Genomic DNA, 17636 nt, shown 5'->3' on the forward strand with positions numbered 1-17636 from the left:
CAACAAGAAAAGGACAGTTAGAAGTAAGGTGAAGAGCAGGAAGGTGAGTATGTTTCAGAAAGAGAAACGTTTCAGATAAGCAGTTCCCTAAGAATCTAGAATATTCAAGTACCACTCAGAACTTGGTGGACCTTATTTCAAATGCAATGGGAAGCCTTTAAAGGGTTTTGAAGCAAGACCATAAAATACTGGGATTGAATATTTTTAAAAATTCTCTCCAGGGGCTGGGGCTGGGGTTGTGGCTCAGCCGTAGAGCGTTCGCCTAGCACGCAGGAGGCCCTGGGTTCGATCCTCAACACCACATAAAAGTAAATAAACAAAATAAAGGTATTCTGTGTAACCAAAAAATTTACAAAATTTAAAAAAATAAAATAAATTCTCTCTGGGTACACTGTGGACAATAGAGTGGACAAGAGGAGATCATTAAGGAGATTATTGCAGCAGCAATAAAAGATGCCCAACCAATCTGTTCTTTCCCTCCAAACCCTGTCCTTGATGCCCAGGACCCTGGAATTCCCTGCAGAGACAGCTCCAATCAACTTTCTTTTTTTTTTTTTTTTTTAAAGAGAGAGTGAGAGAGAAAGGGGTTAGGGGGACAGAGAGAGAGAGAGAGAAATTTAACACTTATTTATTTTTTCTTAGTTCTTGGCAGACACAACATCTTCGTTTGTATGTGGTGCTGAGGATCGAACCCGGGCCGCACACATGGTAGGCGACCGCGCTACCGCTTGAGCCATATCCTCAGCCCTCCAATCAACTTTCAAGACCTGCATAGGCCTCTTCCCTAGGTCCATATCCCCCAAGGACAGATTACATAATGTTGAACCATGAAGTGCCCAGGGAGTTGACTCCGTGGGGAATGTGGACAGAATTGGAAATGGAGTGTTTAGAAGCATGTGTGTGAAGCCCCTTGCAATACAAGATCAAACAAGAATTGAGAAAGAACAGGGATGAGCTGAGAGGCAGGTGCCAGGATAATAGTCACTCACTCCCCTTCCAAATTCTAATATGGAACCCATTGGATTTCAAAAAATCTAAATTTGAAGTTAGGTTATGAAATTTGAAGTTTGTTTGTTAAGATAGGAGGACAGGACATATTTTATTTAACAAGGTGTTAGCTTGATCTTTAACTTGTACATATTTAGATAGATAGTATATGGACACCATTTGAAATTTTGGTTTGGGTCTTAAAAATATTAGGGATGATCTGAAAGTCACACTACCTACAAAGAAACAATGTGGACTGAAAGCTGGCTTCTTATTGCAAACCATTGATGCCAGAAGATAACAGAATAACACCTTCAAAATGATAGGGGAAAATATTTGTTAATCTAACAATCAGTTAAATTAGCATTCAAAGGTGAAAACAAAAATAAAGATTTTTTTTTTTTGGTACCAGGATTGAACCCAGGGGCACTTTACCACTGAGCTACATCCCCAGCCCTTTTAATTTTTTTCCTTTGAGACAGAGTCTCCCTAAGTTGTTTAGGGCCTTGCTAAATGGCTGAGGCTGGCTATGAACTTGCAATCCTCCTGCCTTGGCATCCTGAATTGCTGGGATCACAGTGTCACCACCACATCTGGCCCAATAAAGACATTTTTAAACCAAGATTAAAAGCATTTCCCATTCACAGATCCTTGCTGAAAGAAATTCTGAACCATGTAATTTAGAAAGAAGAAAAATAATCTCAGCAGGAAAGATTAGGAAACAAGGGTCAATAAATGCACTACCAGCAAAACATGGGTAGACACACTGGAAAATCTAAATGTACATTGCCCATAAAAAGTGACTAATTTTTAGAAGATAAGCACAAGATAGAACTAGAACAATAAATGATAATAAAATAGAGGATGAAAGGCAAAATTCAAAATTAAAACATTCTAAGGCCTAATGTTAAAATTTGCAGCTATAACTTAATATTTTTAAGGAAAACATCTAAAGCAAGTATATAAAAAGAGAGAGATAGAAATAGAGAGAGAGAGAGAGAGAGGAACAAATAGTTGAGGAGAGGTTTTAAAAGCAAAACTAGTTTAATTGGTAGTACATATAAAATAATCCTCATTTCAATATGGAAAAACAGGCACTATTTGTTCTCTTAAAATTTCTGACTATAAAATACCAGCTCAGTCACTATTGTTCCTTAATTGTAAAATCTTATTCATTGATGGGGAAAACTTTATGAGAGCTGTTTCTTGTTATTCTTATAAAACTTCATGAAAGAAAGATACATATGAAGATGTTAGGGAAAATCTCATTGACTTGGGGCTTTTAAATAAATGAGTCAGTCATTAATAACTATTTGCAAAGAATTCTACTATTTCCTGTGAGCAACACAAACTAAAAAAAAAGGCACAGGCCCTGTCACCAGGGAGTTTACAATCTGAGTAGGTAAAATCAAGCTTTATAAACATACCTGAAAAATAACAGCTAGCCCAGGAGAGAGAATGATAGGAATCTGGGATTGGTATATGTGTTCTGGTTCAGTGGCGCTGGGAAAGTCTTGGAAGGCTTTCGCAGATTACATGAAATTTAGTCTAGGTTTTCAGAGGTAAAGTTTCATTAGTCAGAGAAAACTGGGGATTGGCATGAGCAAAAGTGCTGAAACAGCAAAAGTTTCTGGAGTCAGGAAACAAGACAGCTGAATAAGCATTGTGGAAAATACTGAGAAGAACCATTGGATGAATCATAAAAAGGGCTGAAGTAAACCACGAAGGAGTAATTTTAAATACAATTTTCAAGATGACACTACCTTGAATTTTTATCTGATTTTCCTTCTTTTATCTCCCATTGATTTTTTAAATGCAGCAGCTATAAATACAAAATATTAACTCTCTACAAGTTATATCTATGAATAATTCAGATTTTTCACTGCATCTACAATTTTATTTCCTGTACTTTCTCTAGCTTTAGAAAATTTTAAGAAATAAATAAATGAGTAAAAGGCCATATCAGCTAAGTGCTGGGGCACAAGCCTGTCATCCCAGCAGCTTGGGAGATGGAGGCAGGAGGATCGAAAATTCAGAGCCAGCCTCAGCAACTTAGCAAGGACCTAGTAAGTAACTTAGGGAGACTCGGTCTCAAAAGAAAAAATAAAAAGGGCTGGGGATGTAGTTCAGTGGTAAAGCACCCCTGGGTTCAATTCCTAGTACCAGAAAAAAGAAAAAAGAAAAAGGCCAAATCATGTGTACTGCAAGACAGAATCACCATTCTATTCAGCTTGTGTTTTAAGTTGTGTGTTAGGCTTTTGGTTTGTAATATTGAGTAATGATCTTAACAGAGCTCCTCATAGGCACGAAGCACTCCTCCAAGCCACGATTCGGGGACCAAGTGCCCTTCCCTTTTGTGGTTCCACCATCTTTAACAAAATGGTTCCCAGAGTCTTTGCAAAGGGTTAAAAAAAAAAAAGGAGAATCACAATGGGAGATTGTGAACTAAGCCCAGAGGTGGAAAGCAGCTTCTGTCACAGGGCCACAACTAACTGCTAGTGAAGATGGGACATGTGGTTTAGCTATTTGCTAAGGAAGAAAAAAAGAAACAGTTTGATAACTTGTTAGCCAATCTTTGCCATACATACATGTTTTTCCATGTAACCCTAACAACCCATAAAATATATACTATATGTTATACCATGTTACAGATGAGGAAAGTAAAATTTTCATGGACTGAATTCCCTACCTAATATCTCACTAATACGTGGCAGAATTCAGATTCAAACTAGGTACCCTAACTCTGGAAATCATATTCCTAACAAAGCTAACTGCAGTCTGACTGATATTCTTTACTAAAGAAGATTATTCAGGTTTTCCTTAGTTATGAGAGAGGTATGACAATTTGAGGACTGTAATTCAATCAACCCATCTTTTAGAGATGAAGAAACTGAGATTGAGAAGTAGACTGTCTGAATGAAGGTCAAATTATTGCTGTTCAAGTACCATACAAGGAAAAGTGTCATTGTTTTAGTGAAAATATAATCTTGACAACCTAATAACTTAGGTCATCCTTTTTTGAACTAACTTCCTTCCTTCCTTCCTTCCTTCCTTCCTTCCTTCCTTCCTTCCTTCCTTATTTCCAGTGCTGGGAATCAAACCCAGGGCCTCTGCATGCTAAGCAAGTGCTCTACCACTAAGCTACACCCCAGCCCTGTGTCATCCTTCTAATAGTTAATTTCCTAAACTATATGGTTTAATATATGCAAGTGTTAAGATTTGGTGAATAATGCAAGCATTAAGTTTTTTTTTTCTTGATTTTTTTTTTTTTTTTTTGCCCTGAGAAAGAGGACGTTGCTATGCAGAGTGAGCCTGCCACCATGTGGTGTGGGCCCAGATCTAGCATCCATTGAATGTTTCAACCCGGTTTGTTTTGTTGTCACCAGAATTTTTACTAATCACTTTAGATTCAATTTTGCCTGTTGAAATTTATTCTCAGCTATGGTATTTCTATAGGCTTAAATACTTTTATTAAATGTCAAGATACGCTGTTTCCTCCGACTGTGAAATTCTTGCAATATTTCCAAATCTGCTGCAGGATTGACCAATATTTGAAACGCCACCCAAGTACGTTCACGAGAGAACCCGTGTCAGTGCTTCACAAACAAGGACAAAAACTCAGTAATTAGTAGGACCTATCCCAATCCACTCGAAAGTTACTCCATGAGCTCTGAGAAGGCAGAATTCCCAGCCACACACATAGGTAGTATGAAGGACTGTTCAAAAATGGATGAAGCATCCTCACTGAAGGAACATCAGAATTTACGATCTACATGCACTCATGCGGCAAATTTCATGTGGAACCAAATTTCAAAAATCTGGCAATAAAAAATATAACTATTTTCCGTGAATCATATTAATTTGTCTGTAAGAAAAACAAAATACAGAGCTGAGGATGTGGCTCAGTGGGTAGAGTGCTTGCCTAGCACACACAAAGCCCTGGTTTCATCCCTAGCAGGACAAAAAATAAAAATAAAACCCAAAACAAATAAATGACAGTTGCTGTTTCTATTTATTCATAATCTAATCTGAAGGGTCATCAAACTAAAAAACCTACAGAAAATATTACATTTAATAATAAAATACTAGAAGCAGTATTTTTTGTGGTATTTTTTGCTTGTTTTTGTGGTGCAGGGGATGGAACCCAGGGCCTTTTGCATGCAAGGTAAGCACTCTACCAACTGAGCTATATCCCCAGCCCAAGAGTTTATTCTTGAATGAATGCTACTGCATCAGGTGAGAACTGAGAGTTCTTATTTCTTAAGTGAAAGGGAACTCCTCAACACCTTCCAGCTCTAGTGGCAGAAAAACAGCCCTACTGGCTCAAGGTGTCAGAGAATGTAATTTTGAGCAGCACATGAGATGGATATTAAGTGGGAAAATCTATGAAAGCCACAGGAGGTCTGAGATCCAAAAGTTGAGTATAAAGTGCTCTAATCCCTGTGACTGCTAAACTACAGAGACACACAAGAGACCTCAGGAAGCCTAATGAAAAAACAAGCAGAAATTAGAGAGAAGTCAGCCTTCAAAAGACAGAACTGGCCGGGCAAGGTAGTGCAAACCTGTAATGCCAGCAGCTCAGGAGGCTGAGGCAGGAGGATTGAAAGTTCAAAGTCAGCCTCAGCAATTTAGCAAGATCCTAGCAACTCAGCAAGACCCTGTCTCAAAATAAAATACAAAAAAGGGCTGGGGATGTGGCTGAGTGGTTTAAGTGCCCCTTAGTTCAATCCCCAGTACCAAAAAAAAAAAAAAAAAAAAAAAAAGAACTTGATGAAAGTATGGTATTGCCAAGAGAAGAGGTAGGGAATCTCAATAGAGAAATAAAAATTTAAAAAGGAGGGCTGGGTTGTAGCTCAGTGGAGAGAGAGAGGGAGGGAGGGAGGGAGGGAGAGAGAGAGAGAGAGAGAGAGAGAGAGAGAGAGAGAGAGAGAGAGAGAAGTAAGTGCTTAAGAATGGCTGTAAAATGGGGGAGGGGTAAAATGCAGAGAATAGGAGTTTTTTTTTTCTCTACCAGATACAGTAACATTAAAGATATTCATTAAACTAATATGATATTGGAAAAATCTACATTTAGAATCATGAAATAAAATGAAGGATGCAGAAACATTCAAACCCACATATATCCAATTAAATATGTGAACTTAGTGTACAATAAAAATGATCTTTTGGGCTGGGGTTGTGGCTCGGCGGTAGAGTGCTTGTCTAGTATGTGCGAGGCACTGGGTTCGATTCTCAGCACCACATATAAATAAGTAAATAAAATAAAAATAAGGCACTAGGTTCCAACCCAGCACCCCCAAAAAAATTACTATTATTATTATTAAGATTTGTTTTTATAGTCCTCCAGCACATGATCTATGTTGGTGAATGTTCTATGCTCCTTGATCTTACCCCTATTTGACAAGGCAATGTTCTGTTCCAATGTGGAAAATAAGACCCACCTAGAAATGGCTGGCAGCCTCCATGCTAAGAAATAGATTGCATGCTACCTTGAAGGTGACAGATTTCATTTACTTGAAGAATAAGAACTTGAAGGGCTGGGGATGTGGCTCAGTGGTAGAATTCTTGCCTGACATGTGCAAGGCTCTGAGTCCAATCCCCAATGCTGCAAAACACAAACAAAAGAACATGAACTCTCCATCTTATCATGCTTTCTGATTCCTATGTCCTATTTATTACATTGTTCTATTTATCCTCAGAGAGACACAATGAAATAAGGATGACTTTTTTTTTTTATGGTGCTGGGGATTGAACCCAGGGCTTTGTGCATGCTAGGTAAGTTCAATATCACCGAGCTGCATCTCAGCACAAGGATGCTATTTTTTTAAATTTAGAAAACAAGGAGTCCTTGAAAATTAGAAATGCAGGGGCTGGGGATGTGGCTCAAGCGGTAGCGCGCTTGCCTGGCATGCGTGCGGCCCAGGTTCGATCCTCAGCACCACATACCAACAAAGATGTTGTGTCCGCCGAGAACTAAAAAATAAATATTAAAAATTCTCTCTGTCTCTCTCTCTCCTCTCTCATTCTCTCTTTAAAAAAAAAAAAAAAAGAAAATTAGAAATGCAATAACAGAAATGAACATCTTAATGGAAAGATTGAAAGGCAATGGTAAAAAAAAATTTACCATATAAGGAAAAATATATTTTTAAAAATTAGAGAATAAATCATAGTACGACAACAAATAATAGAAGTTTCAGAAAAAAGAGAACATAAAAAATGGAGAGGAGAATTCAAGATAATTTGCTCGTGTAGTAAGTAACAGAGTGAAGGGCCAATTAAGTGTCCTACACAATGGATGAAAACAGACTTCATACCAACAAAGACATAGGAATATAAAATTTCAGAATTTCTGGAAGAAAAGATTTTATAATCTTCCAGACAGAAAAATGACATAGTCACTGATTAAGAGTCAATCCAGGGACTGGGATTGTGACTCAGTGGTAGAGGGCATGCCTAGCATATGGGAGACACTGGGTTCAATTCTCAACACCGTATATAAATAAACAAACAAAAAAACAAATTAATTAATTAAAGAACCATCAACAACTAATAATTTTTTTTTTTTTAAATGGCAGGGGTTGGGGCTGGGGTTGTGGTTCAGCTGTAGAGCACTCGCCTAGCATGGGCAAGGTCCTGGGTTCGATCCTCAGCACCACATAAAAATACATAAACAAAATAAAGGTATTGTGTGCAACTAAAAAATAAATATTAAAAAAAAATGGCAGGGGTTGTGGCTCAGTGGCAGAGCACTTACCTAGCATGTGTGAGATACTAGGTTGGATTCTCAGCACCACATATAAATAAATTAATAAATAAAGGTTCATCAACATCTAAAAATAATTTATATATATAGATATAGATATAGATGATATATAGATATGACTCAGTCTAGTTTGACATTCTCAACAGCAATAGTAGAAGCCAGAAAACAATGGACCAATATCTTCAAAGTTCTTAGGGAGGAATGACTTTCATTCTAGAATTTCATACCCAGCCAAATTATCAGCCCTTTGTTAAAAGTACATCAAACTGTTGATCCTCATTACCTATGAGGAGGGAAAAAGGTTATGTAGTGGGTGAATTTAGGAATTTTTGCCCTGCAGACATTTATGTTGTTTGACTCTAATACAGCAACATGTTTCATCCTTACTTAAAGTTATGGTTTGGATCTAGCATGTCCCTTAGCTCACATTGAAAGCATGGCATCCAATGCAGTAAGGCTCAGAGATGGGATTTTTAGGGAATGATGGGATCATGAGGGCTCTAACATCATCAGTGGATTAATAATTTGAACAGACTGATGGCTGGTAACTCTAGGCAGGTGGGACAAGGTTGACTGGAGGAAGTAGGTCTCTGGGTGTGACCTTGGATTATATCTGTCCCTGGCCCCTTCTTCGTTTTGCTTCCTGGCTGCCATGAGTTGAGTAGCTTTCCTCCAACATGCCACTCCACCATGATGTTCTGCCTCACCTCAGGTATAAAGGAATGGCGCCAGCTGACAACAGATTGAATCCTCTGAAACCATGAGCCCAAACAAACTTTTCCTTCTCTTGTCATGTTCTTGTCCTGTGTTTCTATCACAGTCATAAAAGCTGGCTAAAACACTTACCCAGGGTTTTCAAACAAAGGAAGAGAATTGAATTAAATGTTGCACATTGTTGCACATGTTAATGGTAAATTTTTGTGGGAAATCTAACAAACTCTAAGTGCTGATTTGACTCTTTTTTTTTTTTTTTAAACTACTCAATGACCTTACAACATCCTTCCTAATCAAATTGGAGGTTTGGTGTTTTGTTTTTCTTTTTCCTGCCAACTAAAAATACACTATCCAACTCAGGAAATGCGGCTGATTGAATAGCAGCTGCTGCTGAGGGCCTACTTTACATATCGAAACCAACCTTGGAAGAAAAATACCTAAAGCTCGCTGTGTCAGCTCCTGTTTTGAAGCAAGCCTGAAGCCATCACACAGGTTTGTCTTGGCCTCCACATGGTCCTGCCTGCATAGTTTTAGGAGAAAGTCTCTTGCTACTCTTTCTTTCCTCCCTTAGTGCAAGGAAACTTCCTGCAAATACTAGAAAAGCTACTTCAGTGCAAAGTTAACATTCTCCAGATCTTTCTTACGCTGGAAGTAGATCATCCATCCATTGCCAATTCCTTTTTTCCTTCATTATTGATGAGAAAAAGATCCAGTGCCAAGATATTTCTGCCTAGATGGGGAGAGAGAATAAAAAGATAGGCATAAAAACTTTCCCCAGTTTTGCCATGTTCTTCACTTGGTTATATAAAAATATCATCACCAATAAAATAAGAAATGCAAATAGCAGGAAAGTTCTGAAAGATGAGTTGTGCTGTAAAGTAGAAAACACAAGGCATTTAATGTGATAGCTCAAAGTACAATTTTAATGCAAACTAGGATGTTTAAGAAGGATCTATAGATCTGCTTATGTTTTAATCTATGTTGAATGCTGTTACATGGTATTCTAATCTTCATACACAAGAACATCAAGGGCTAGGATGTAACTCAGTGGTAGGGTGCTTGCCTGGCATGCATGAAGCTCTAGGTTCAACTCCCAGTATGGCAAAAATGGGGAAAAAATGTTGATTCTGCAACATGGAGATGCATTTTGAGCAATTGTAAAAGAAATAATGTGACAGAGTATGTAGAGTATTTCTCATAGCTGTGCAATAAAAATTGCATTATAGGCTGGTGTGGTGGCAAGTTCAAGGCCAATCTGAGAAACTTAATGAGACCCTGTGTAAGAATAATAATAAAGCTGAGGGCAGGTCTGGGGATGTAGCTCAATGCTAGAGTGCTTACCTACCATAGGCAAGGATGTTCAGGCTTCAGTACCCCAAAACAAAACAAAATAGATTAAATAATAAATTATCTCAGGTATTACTAGGTTCCGATTTTGTCTCCCATAGTGCACATGTTGGCTACTTAATCCCCAGTGCAACTGTGTTGACAGGTGGAACCTGTGGGAGTGATTAGGACACAAGGGCAGGGCCGTCATGAGTGGAACAATGTTGGCTATCAGGAGAATGGGTTAGTATAAGTTTGGGCCTCTTTGCTCTCTGCTACTTTCTTGCCCTTCTGCCTTCTGCCATTGACTGATGCAGCACAAAGGCCCTCCCCAGATGCTGACATCATGCTCTTGAACTTCCCAGGCTCCAGGAAAGTATACCAAATAATTCTTTTTCTTTATGAATTACCTAATTTATGGTATTCTTTTGTTTTGTTTTTGGTACTAGGGATTGAACCCAGGGGTGCTTTACCACTTGAGCTACATCTCCAGTCCTTTTTCTTTACCATTTTGAGATAAGGTCTTACTAAGTTGCTGAGGCTGACCTGAAACTTGTGATCCTCCTGCTTCAGCCTCCCGAGCTGCTGGGATGACAGGAATGCACCAAACACCACGCCTGGCTAGTCTATGGTAGTCTGTGACAGCTACACAAAAAGGGCTGAGACACGGGATAACACAGAGAGAAAGAAGCAGATCTGGGGCTAAAATGCACATCTTAATTCTTCAACCTGGGTTTTTCCTAATTTATGATGAAGATTTACTGATAAAACCACACTGCTTCATTTGTAAGATAGCAGGTAGGAATTACTGCAGCATTCCCTCTGGTTTTAAAATTTTGGACTTGATAGCTGAGCACGGTGGCACACACCTATAATCCCAGGGGCTCAGGAGGCTGAGGCAGGAGGATTCCAAGTTCGAAGCCAGCCTTAGCAACTTAGCAAGACCCTGTGCAACTTGGTGAGATCCTTTCTCAAAGTAAAAAAATAATAAAAAGGGCTGGGGATGTGGCTCAGTGGTTAAGCGCCTCTGGGTTCAATTCTCAATGTGTGTGTGTTTGTTTTACTTGATGACCATGCAACACCAGCAGCAAAAATTTTGAGAATTGATCCTTTGGTTCATGAGTGTGATGACTGGGCGGTCACATTATTGTGTGAGATGTGCCTCCCTCTAAACCTTGTTACAACTTCGGCATATTACCCATCTGATGTGAAAAAAAAATTGAGCATATGAGATATACCTGCATGTGTGCATACACAAAGAAACAGGCAGACACACATATGCTGTTAACCCATGTTCAAAGACAAAGCTCTTGGAATACAGCATTGCCTGTACAGAGAATCTTCTATCATGGAACACAGTGAATGGGATTGCAGCAGACATTGTTGCCCACCCAACACCATCCCTGCTTTCTTCTTACTAAGACAAGCACTATTTTATCCAGATACTGGGGGCAACATTCTCAGAGAAATTGAACCCAGCCTGGCCATGCCAAGGAATTTCATTTCTCTTGGTCAATGAGATAAAAGGGGAAATTGGCAGCTTTGGGGAGATATTTCCTTTTTGATTAAATAGATACACACACACACATACAAACACACAATAAGAACACACCTTTCCCTTCTTCCTGCTCTTCAATTCAGCTGTGCGAGGATAAGATGTTTGGTGTTGCTACACTAGGGAAGGGAACATCACCTGTAAACTGATGGTGCCAAAGCAGAGAATGGAAAGAGATGGGCTCCTCTGTGACACTTGAGCTGCAGACCAACCCAGATCTACCTCACTGCAGACTCACTGTCCTGGGAGAATGAGAAAACCTTTTTTCTGCCCTTGCAGCTGGGTGTTCTATAACTTCCAGCCCAAAGCATCCTCACTCTGCCTCTCTGAGTCTCAGCTCTGTTCTTTTATAAAATGATGACAATTACACCTGTCAGGGTGGTTGTGAGGAGGAAATGAAATAATAAAATACCTAACATAAAGGAACTCAGTAAATGGCCGCTACTAACATCATAAGCATGGCAACTATGATAAATCCTCAACAGTGGGAATGTTCTCTGCACTCTGTCAATCTCTCTGTGACAGCTGGCACATTTCCCCTACGACAGTGGCCTGGGGACAGTACACCCAGCTCCTACCTTCTCTAGGTGTTGAGGAGCTCAGCCATGGGTGCTTTAGGCCTGGGAGCCAAAAGGCCCAGCCCACAGGGGAAAAGAAAATTGAAATCATGTGAGATTGAAGCATAATCGATAGAGCAACATAACATACTGAAAGATCGAAGCAAGCCGTAAAACGTTCATTTCTTGGGTCCTAGAAATCCCAACTCCACCAACCCAGCCAACAGAAATGAACCAAGTGAAAAGGAAAAAGTTGATTCACAAAATCTTTAATTCAGCAGTTTTTTTTGTTTTGTTTTGTTTTGTTTTTTGCAGACTTGACAAGGAAACCAAAACATTTCCCCTTAAAGTAGTGGAATGATGAAGCCAACACAATAATTTTTATTAAAGACTATGTAGGAGTAAGGCGATGTCATTTTTGACATAAATAAAAAATACATCCAATCAGAATACCAGAGTGCACGCACACTCTTCTTATCACCACCTGGAGCACGGCTGCAGTTAGGCTGGCTATACTTGGCACCAAGGGCATTGGAACACAGGAAATGAGGGACTGCCAATTGCTGTTTTCTCTCTTTACTAAGATTATTAGTGGTTTTCAAAACAGCCCAGCAGCCAAGTGCAGAGCTGGAGATGCTGGGGGAAGCAAAGGGACCGATGGTCCCACCACCTAAAAAGCTGCACCCAGAGAAGGCATCTGAGGCAGAAACCCCACACCCAGGACTCATGACCCAGGCAGCCATGAAGATGTACCGCAGACACCGTGAGGAAGCCAAGAGCCTCTGAAACCTGGGAGGGAGGGAACTCAGGAATCCTTGCCCTTGCTTTTGCTGGGCAGATACCTCTGATAGAATGTTTCCTATCGACTACTCTCTATGAATACTATGTATGGCCAGAGTGCTAGAAAAGCATGAGCAGACAGATTTCTGTCCTTTAAAGGAATTCTCTGGAGGGCCACATATCAGCCCATGAAACCAATTACCTTAGAAAAAGCACACAGCTACCACAAACACGTGATTGAAAAGCATGTTAGAAAATAAGATAAATATATGTTTGCCTACTGTAGGGCTTCTGTGTTTAGGATTGGGGTCTAACTTCGTGACTGTGACATGCATGCTTGGTAACTAGGAAGTCTCTGTGCAAAGCCACAGAATGCCTGACTGCTAGGAACTTTCTGTGCAAACATGGGACACTGGCTACTGGGAAACTCCTGTGCAAAAGCTTGGGATGGCTGGCCGCTCTACCAATGCTCTTCATGAGTGAGCCTGTTTCCCAGGCTTGGAATGCCCAGCAGCTTCCCCCTGAAGCTATTAGGATAACTATGCAGGTGCACTATCTGATTTCCATGGTCATGTCCTTGAAGGAAAGGGGACTCTGTGTTTGTATTAACCTGGACCTTATCTCAGTTAGCTAGCACTCAGGGTTAAAAGAATACTAGTTAGAATGTAGTCATGGTGATGGGTAATATATAACCTTTGGGGGGTTAATAAACGCAGCAGGAGAGAGAAGCGGCCACCTTTGTCTGCCACCTTTGTCTGCCTGCTTCTACACTGAGTGTGTGTGTGTGTGTCTGTCCTTTGTTCGCCTCTTCACAGGTTTTCTCCACAGGGTTCTTTACAGCCTACTGTAAACATAAGTCACATATATTTACAATCAACTGTCTACTACATCCCATGACTGTCAACTTAGGTCTTCACACATCCACATTCTGACTCAGTCGTGAACGTGGAGTTCTTGCTGGTAGTCGACTTGCATGGTTTTCATGAATTCTCCATTGTCTGCTTCCATGCCACCCACCATGGCACAGGCCGCCAAGGCAGTGTCATGTTCCCCGATGGCCCACAGGATGCAGGTAGGAGCAGCCTCCCTGCATGAACGAGACCACATGTCGCCTTGAAGAAACAGAAGCAAGAAGATGGACCTCTGGCTGTCACCAGGATGGCTTCTGGTTTGGGGTCTCTGTCCTCCCACAACTTTGGGTCCCTTATTAATTTCTTTCCCCCCAATTATGTCTTCCTCTATTGTTGGGCCCTAAAACAGAGCAAGTCACTTTTTTTTTTTGAAACAAATATTTTACAATGTCCATTTCCTTTTTTCTTCCCCTAGTTCTTCTCCCTCCTCCTCCTCCTCCTCCTTCCCTCACTCTCTGGAAGGGTTGGTCTCAGAACCTCACACATGCTAGGCAAGTGCTCCCACTGAGCGACACCCCCAACTCTACAATGTCTGTTTCTTAAATCTAGAAATGCAAATTGTAAAGGATAGAGTCTACCTAGTACTTGCATAATCTTTAAAAAAAAATCAGGATAATGATGTGACATAAGGAACAAATAAGAGGAAAGTAACTCAATAAGATGACACATAATTCTATCTGTAAATGCTCAGACCCAATTGCACTGATAAAGCCATCACATTCTTGCATCTAAAGGCAGAACCCATGTGAGCATGATGCACCCAATACAGGGTTTTGCAGCATCTTACCAGCAGTTTAAATGTCATGCTTCTGTTCAAAGTGGTGCTGTTGATGATATGATATTCTGAACAGTCCACAGTAAAGCTCCAAACAAATAAAGTGCAAAATTTCCACAATTTACATATGTTTCAGGTTGGTTGTGGTTTTTTCCCCCAAAATGTTCATGTACTGGACATTTGGTCCCCAACCTGGTGGTGATGTTGGGAGGTGGTGGAGCCTTTAAAAGGTGGAGCCTAGATGGAAGTAATTGGGCCCTGGGGATTAACGCTGTCTTGCTGAAGTTCTAGCCCTCCTGTGACTACAGCAGTGCTTTCTGAAAAGGTTATACATGTATTTTGTATAACAAGACCCTCACCGTTATACAAATACATGTATGAAGATGGGAGGAAAAAAAAAAGAATCGCATTACCGTAGATTGGGTAGAGAGAAGTGATGGGAGGGGAGGGAAGAGGAGGGGGGGAAAGGAAGGACAGCAGAATAAAATAGACATTATTATTGCTGTGTGTATATATGTGACTGCATGACTAATGTGATTCTGCAACTTGTACACTCAGAAAAATTATATCCCGTCTGATTCAAATGTATGATATGTTAAGGTCATTGTACTGTCATGTGTAACTAATTAAAAAAAAGAAAAAAGAAAAGGTTGTTATAAAGCAAGACTACACAAATCATTTCCCTTTCCACTCCTCTGGCCATCTTGTGAGGCAGCCAGGGCACCCTCACTAGGATGCAAGTGCTATGCTGTTGGGACCCTCCAACTACCAGGAATGTGAATCAAATAAGCATCTTTATTTCATAAGCTATTCAGTCTCAAGTATTTTGTTATATCAATGGAAAATGGACTAAGATGATGCATTAAGTACATTTCTGTAAAGCATAGTATATGTGAAAATCATGTGGAAAATAGTTTGTACTGGTATAAAATAACATTTGATTCTAAAATCAGATTTGGTGGGGAGGGGTCCTGAATAATGAACCCAGGGGCACTTTACCACTGAGCTATATCCCCAGCCCTTTGAAGCAGGCTTTGCTTAGGGGCTTGCTAAATTGCTGAGGCTGGCCTTGAACTTGTGATCCTCCTGCCTTAGCTTCCCAGGTTACTAGGATTACAGGTGTGCATCACTGTGCCTAACTAGGTTTTCTCTTTCTCTCTTTCTTTCTTCCTTTTCTTTTCTTTTTTTGTTCTGGGGTTTGAACCTAGTGGTGCTTTAACCACTGAGCTATACCCTCAGTCCTTTTTATTATTTTAATTTTGAACCAGGGTCTCATTAAATTGCCCAAGCTGGCCTTGAACTTGGGATCCTCCTGCCTCAGTCTCCTGAGTCACTGGACTACAGGTACACAATACAATGCCTGGTTGGAATCAGGTAATTTTTAAACAGTGTTTTTTTAAAAATCACATAAATGTCTGGGACATTCAAAAGTTGAATTAAAAGTCAAGAAACATTCACTGTGCAGAATTCTTCTGGGCATTATAAGATGTCTAGAATCCCTGCCCCCAGCCCCAGAGTTCCTAGAGCCTGCTCTAATCATACTCTCAAAGTATGTGAGTATTTTTAGCTACTAAGCCTGAGAGAACCACTGGGCTAAGTAGCTGAGTCAACCTGTGCTCTTTCTCCACTTTTCTCCACCCAGGAAAAACCTCACAATAGACATAAAAACCTGTGAACAGTCGCAGAGCATGGTGGTGCGTGTCTGTAATCCCAGCAGCTTGAGAGGCTGAGACAGGAGGATCATAAATTCAAAGCCAGTCTCAGCAACAGCAAGGCGCTAAGCAACTCAGTGAGACCTTGTCTCTAAATAAAATACAAAATAGGGCTGGGGATGTGGCTCAGTGGTAGAGTGCCCCTGAGTTCAATCCCTGGTACAAAAAAAAAAAAAAAAAAAAAAGGCACTGTAAACAGTCATCCATATCCACAAGGCACCTGTACAACCACGCCAGATTCAGACATATGTCTCAGGGCTCCACAGGTTTCCTAAGAAATTATAATCACAGATGTAGTTAAATTCTCAGAGATTTTTCAACCTTTAGGATGACTGGAGCAAAGCCCTTGAAAGATAACTTTGATGTGCTCTGCCTGGCTCTGTCCCTGATTCACTCACTGGGGAGCTGCTGGAGGTAGGAAAATTGGGGGGCCCCCAGGGCTGCTCACTCACTTCCCTGCCCTCCTCCATGGATGCCTCACACAGCCCTTGGTTGAGAACCTCTGGTGGAGAGAAGAGGGATTCAAGAGATTGCACTCCTCCAAGTATGTGACCACAGGGGGCGTGGGGAGCGGGGACCATGAAAAATAGATGCCTCCTGTTAGCTTCTATGTGCACAGACTATCTCTGGGGAAAATACCTAAGAAACCAACCATGTTGGTTGTTTCCCAGGAAAGGCCCCGCATGGCCAGAACAGGGGAGTAAGAAGGACTTCCCTGATACTATGCCCTTTAGTATCTTTTGAATTTTGTATGGATAGCCTGGAAATGTAAATAAATCAAACCTGAGTTTTCAAAGAAACAGTTCTGTTCTCTCTCTCTGCTTCCTGGCTGTCTTAAACCATGCAGCCTATCTTTTCTCCACTGTACCCTTCTGCCATGATGTTCTGTCTTACCTCAGGCCCAACACCATGGAGCCAGCTGATCCTGAACTGAACCCCTGAAACCCACAAACATCCTCAGAACCAAGCTATCAAGTGATGGAAATGCCAAGACACACTGAGAGACCAACTGAGCTCCCAGTCAAAACAAGGTGAACTCTCAGCAATGGGAGTGGGAAAATATCTTGGATGTTCAGCCATGTCAACCTTGGAAATCTTGTTCCAGTTTTCAACTGACAGGGTTATGAAAGGCTCCAATCAAGAAGCGTCCGTTGAGCTGGGTTGTGGCTCAGCGGCAGAGCACTTCTCTACCACATGTGAGGCCCTGGGTTCCATCCTCAGCACCACATGAAAATAAATAAATAATATAAAAAGTATGGTGTCCAACTGCAACTAAAAATAAATACTTAAGGAAAAAAAAATATCCATTGGGGCTAGGGTTGTGGCTCAGTGATAGAGTGCTTGCCCACCATGTGTGAGGCACTGGGTTCAATTCTCAGCACCACATAAAATAAATAAATAAATTAATTAATTAAAGGTATCAAGGACATCTACAACTAAAAAAATATTTTAAAAAAAAAGCATCCATCTAAACCTAGGCAATTCAAGAAACCCAATAGAAAATAATATATATATATTTTTTGTTTTTGCTTTAAGCCATTATATTTTGTAGTATG

At 40.4% G+C, this 17636-nt stretch overlaps 1 long non-coding RNA gene and 1 other non-coding gene across 2 annotated transcripts; both read left to right on the top strand.

The window, feature by feature from the left end:
* Positions 1-8840: 8840 nt before the first annotated feature.
* On the top strand, positions 8841-17336 carry LOC144365155 (uncharacterized). Its single transcript, XR_013423386.1, has 3 exons — positions 8841-8956; positions 16408-16494; positions 16980-17336. It is a non-coding gene; the product is annotated as an uncharacterized LOC144365155 (long non-coding RNA).
* LOC120888797 (small nucleolar RNA U13) lies at positions 10897-10998 on the top strand. The gene has a single exon (XR_005732482.2). It is a non-coding gene; the product is annotated as a small nucleolar RNA U13 (small nucleolar RNA).
* Positions 17337-17636: the final 300 nt, after the last annotated feature.

Source organism: Ictidomys tridecemlineatus, chromosome 6 (genome assembly GCF_052094955.1).
Source record: "Ictidomys tridecemlineatus isolate mIctTri1 chromosome 6, mIctTri1.hap1, whole genome shotgun sequence".
NCBI lineage: Eukaryota > Metazoa > Chordata > Mammalia > Rodentia > Sciuridae > Ictidomys > Ictidomys tridecemlineatus.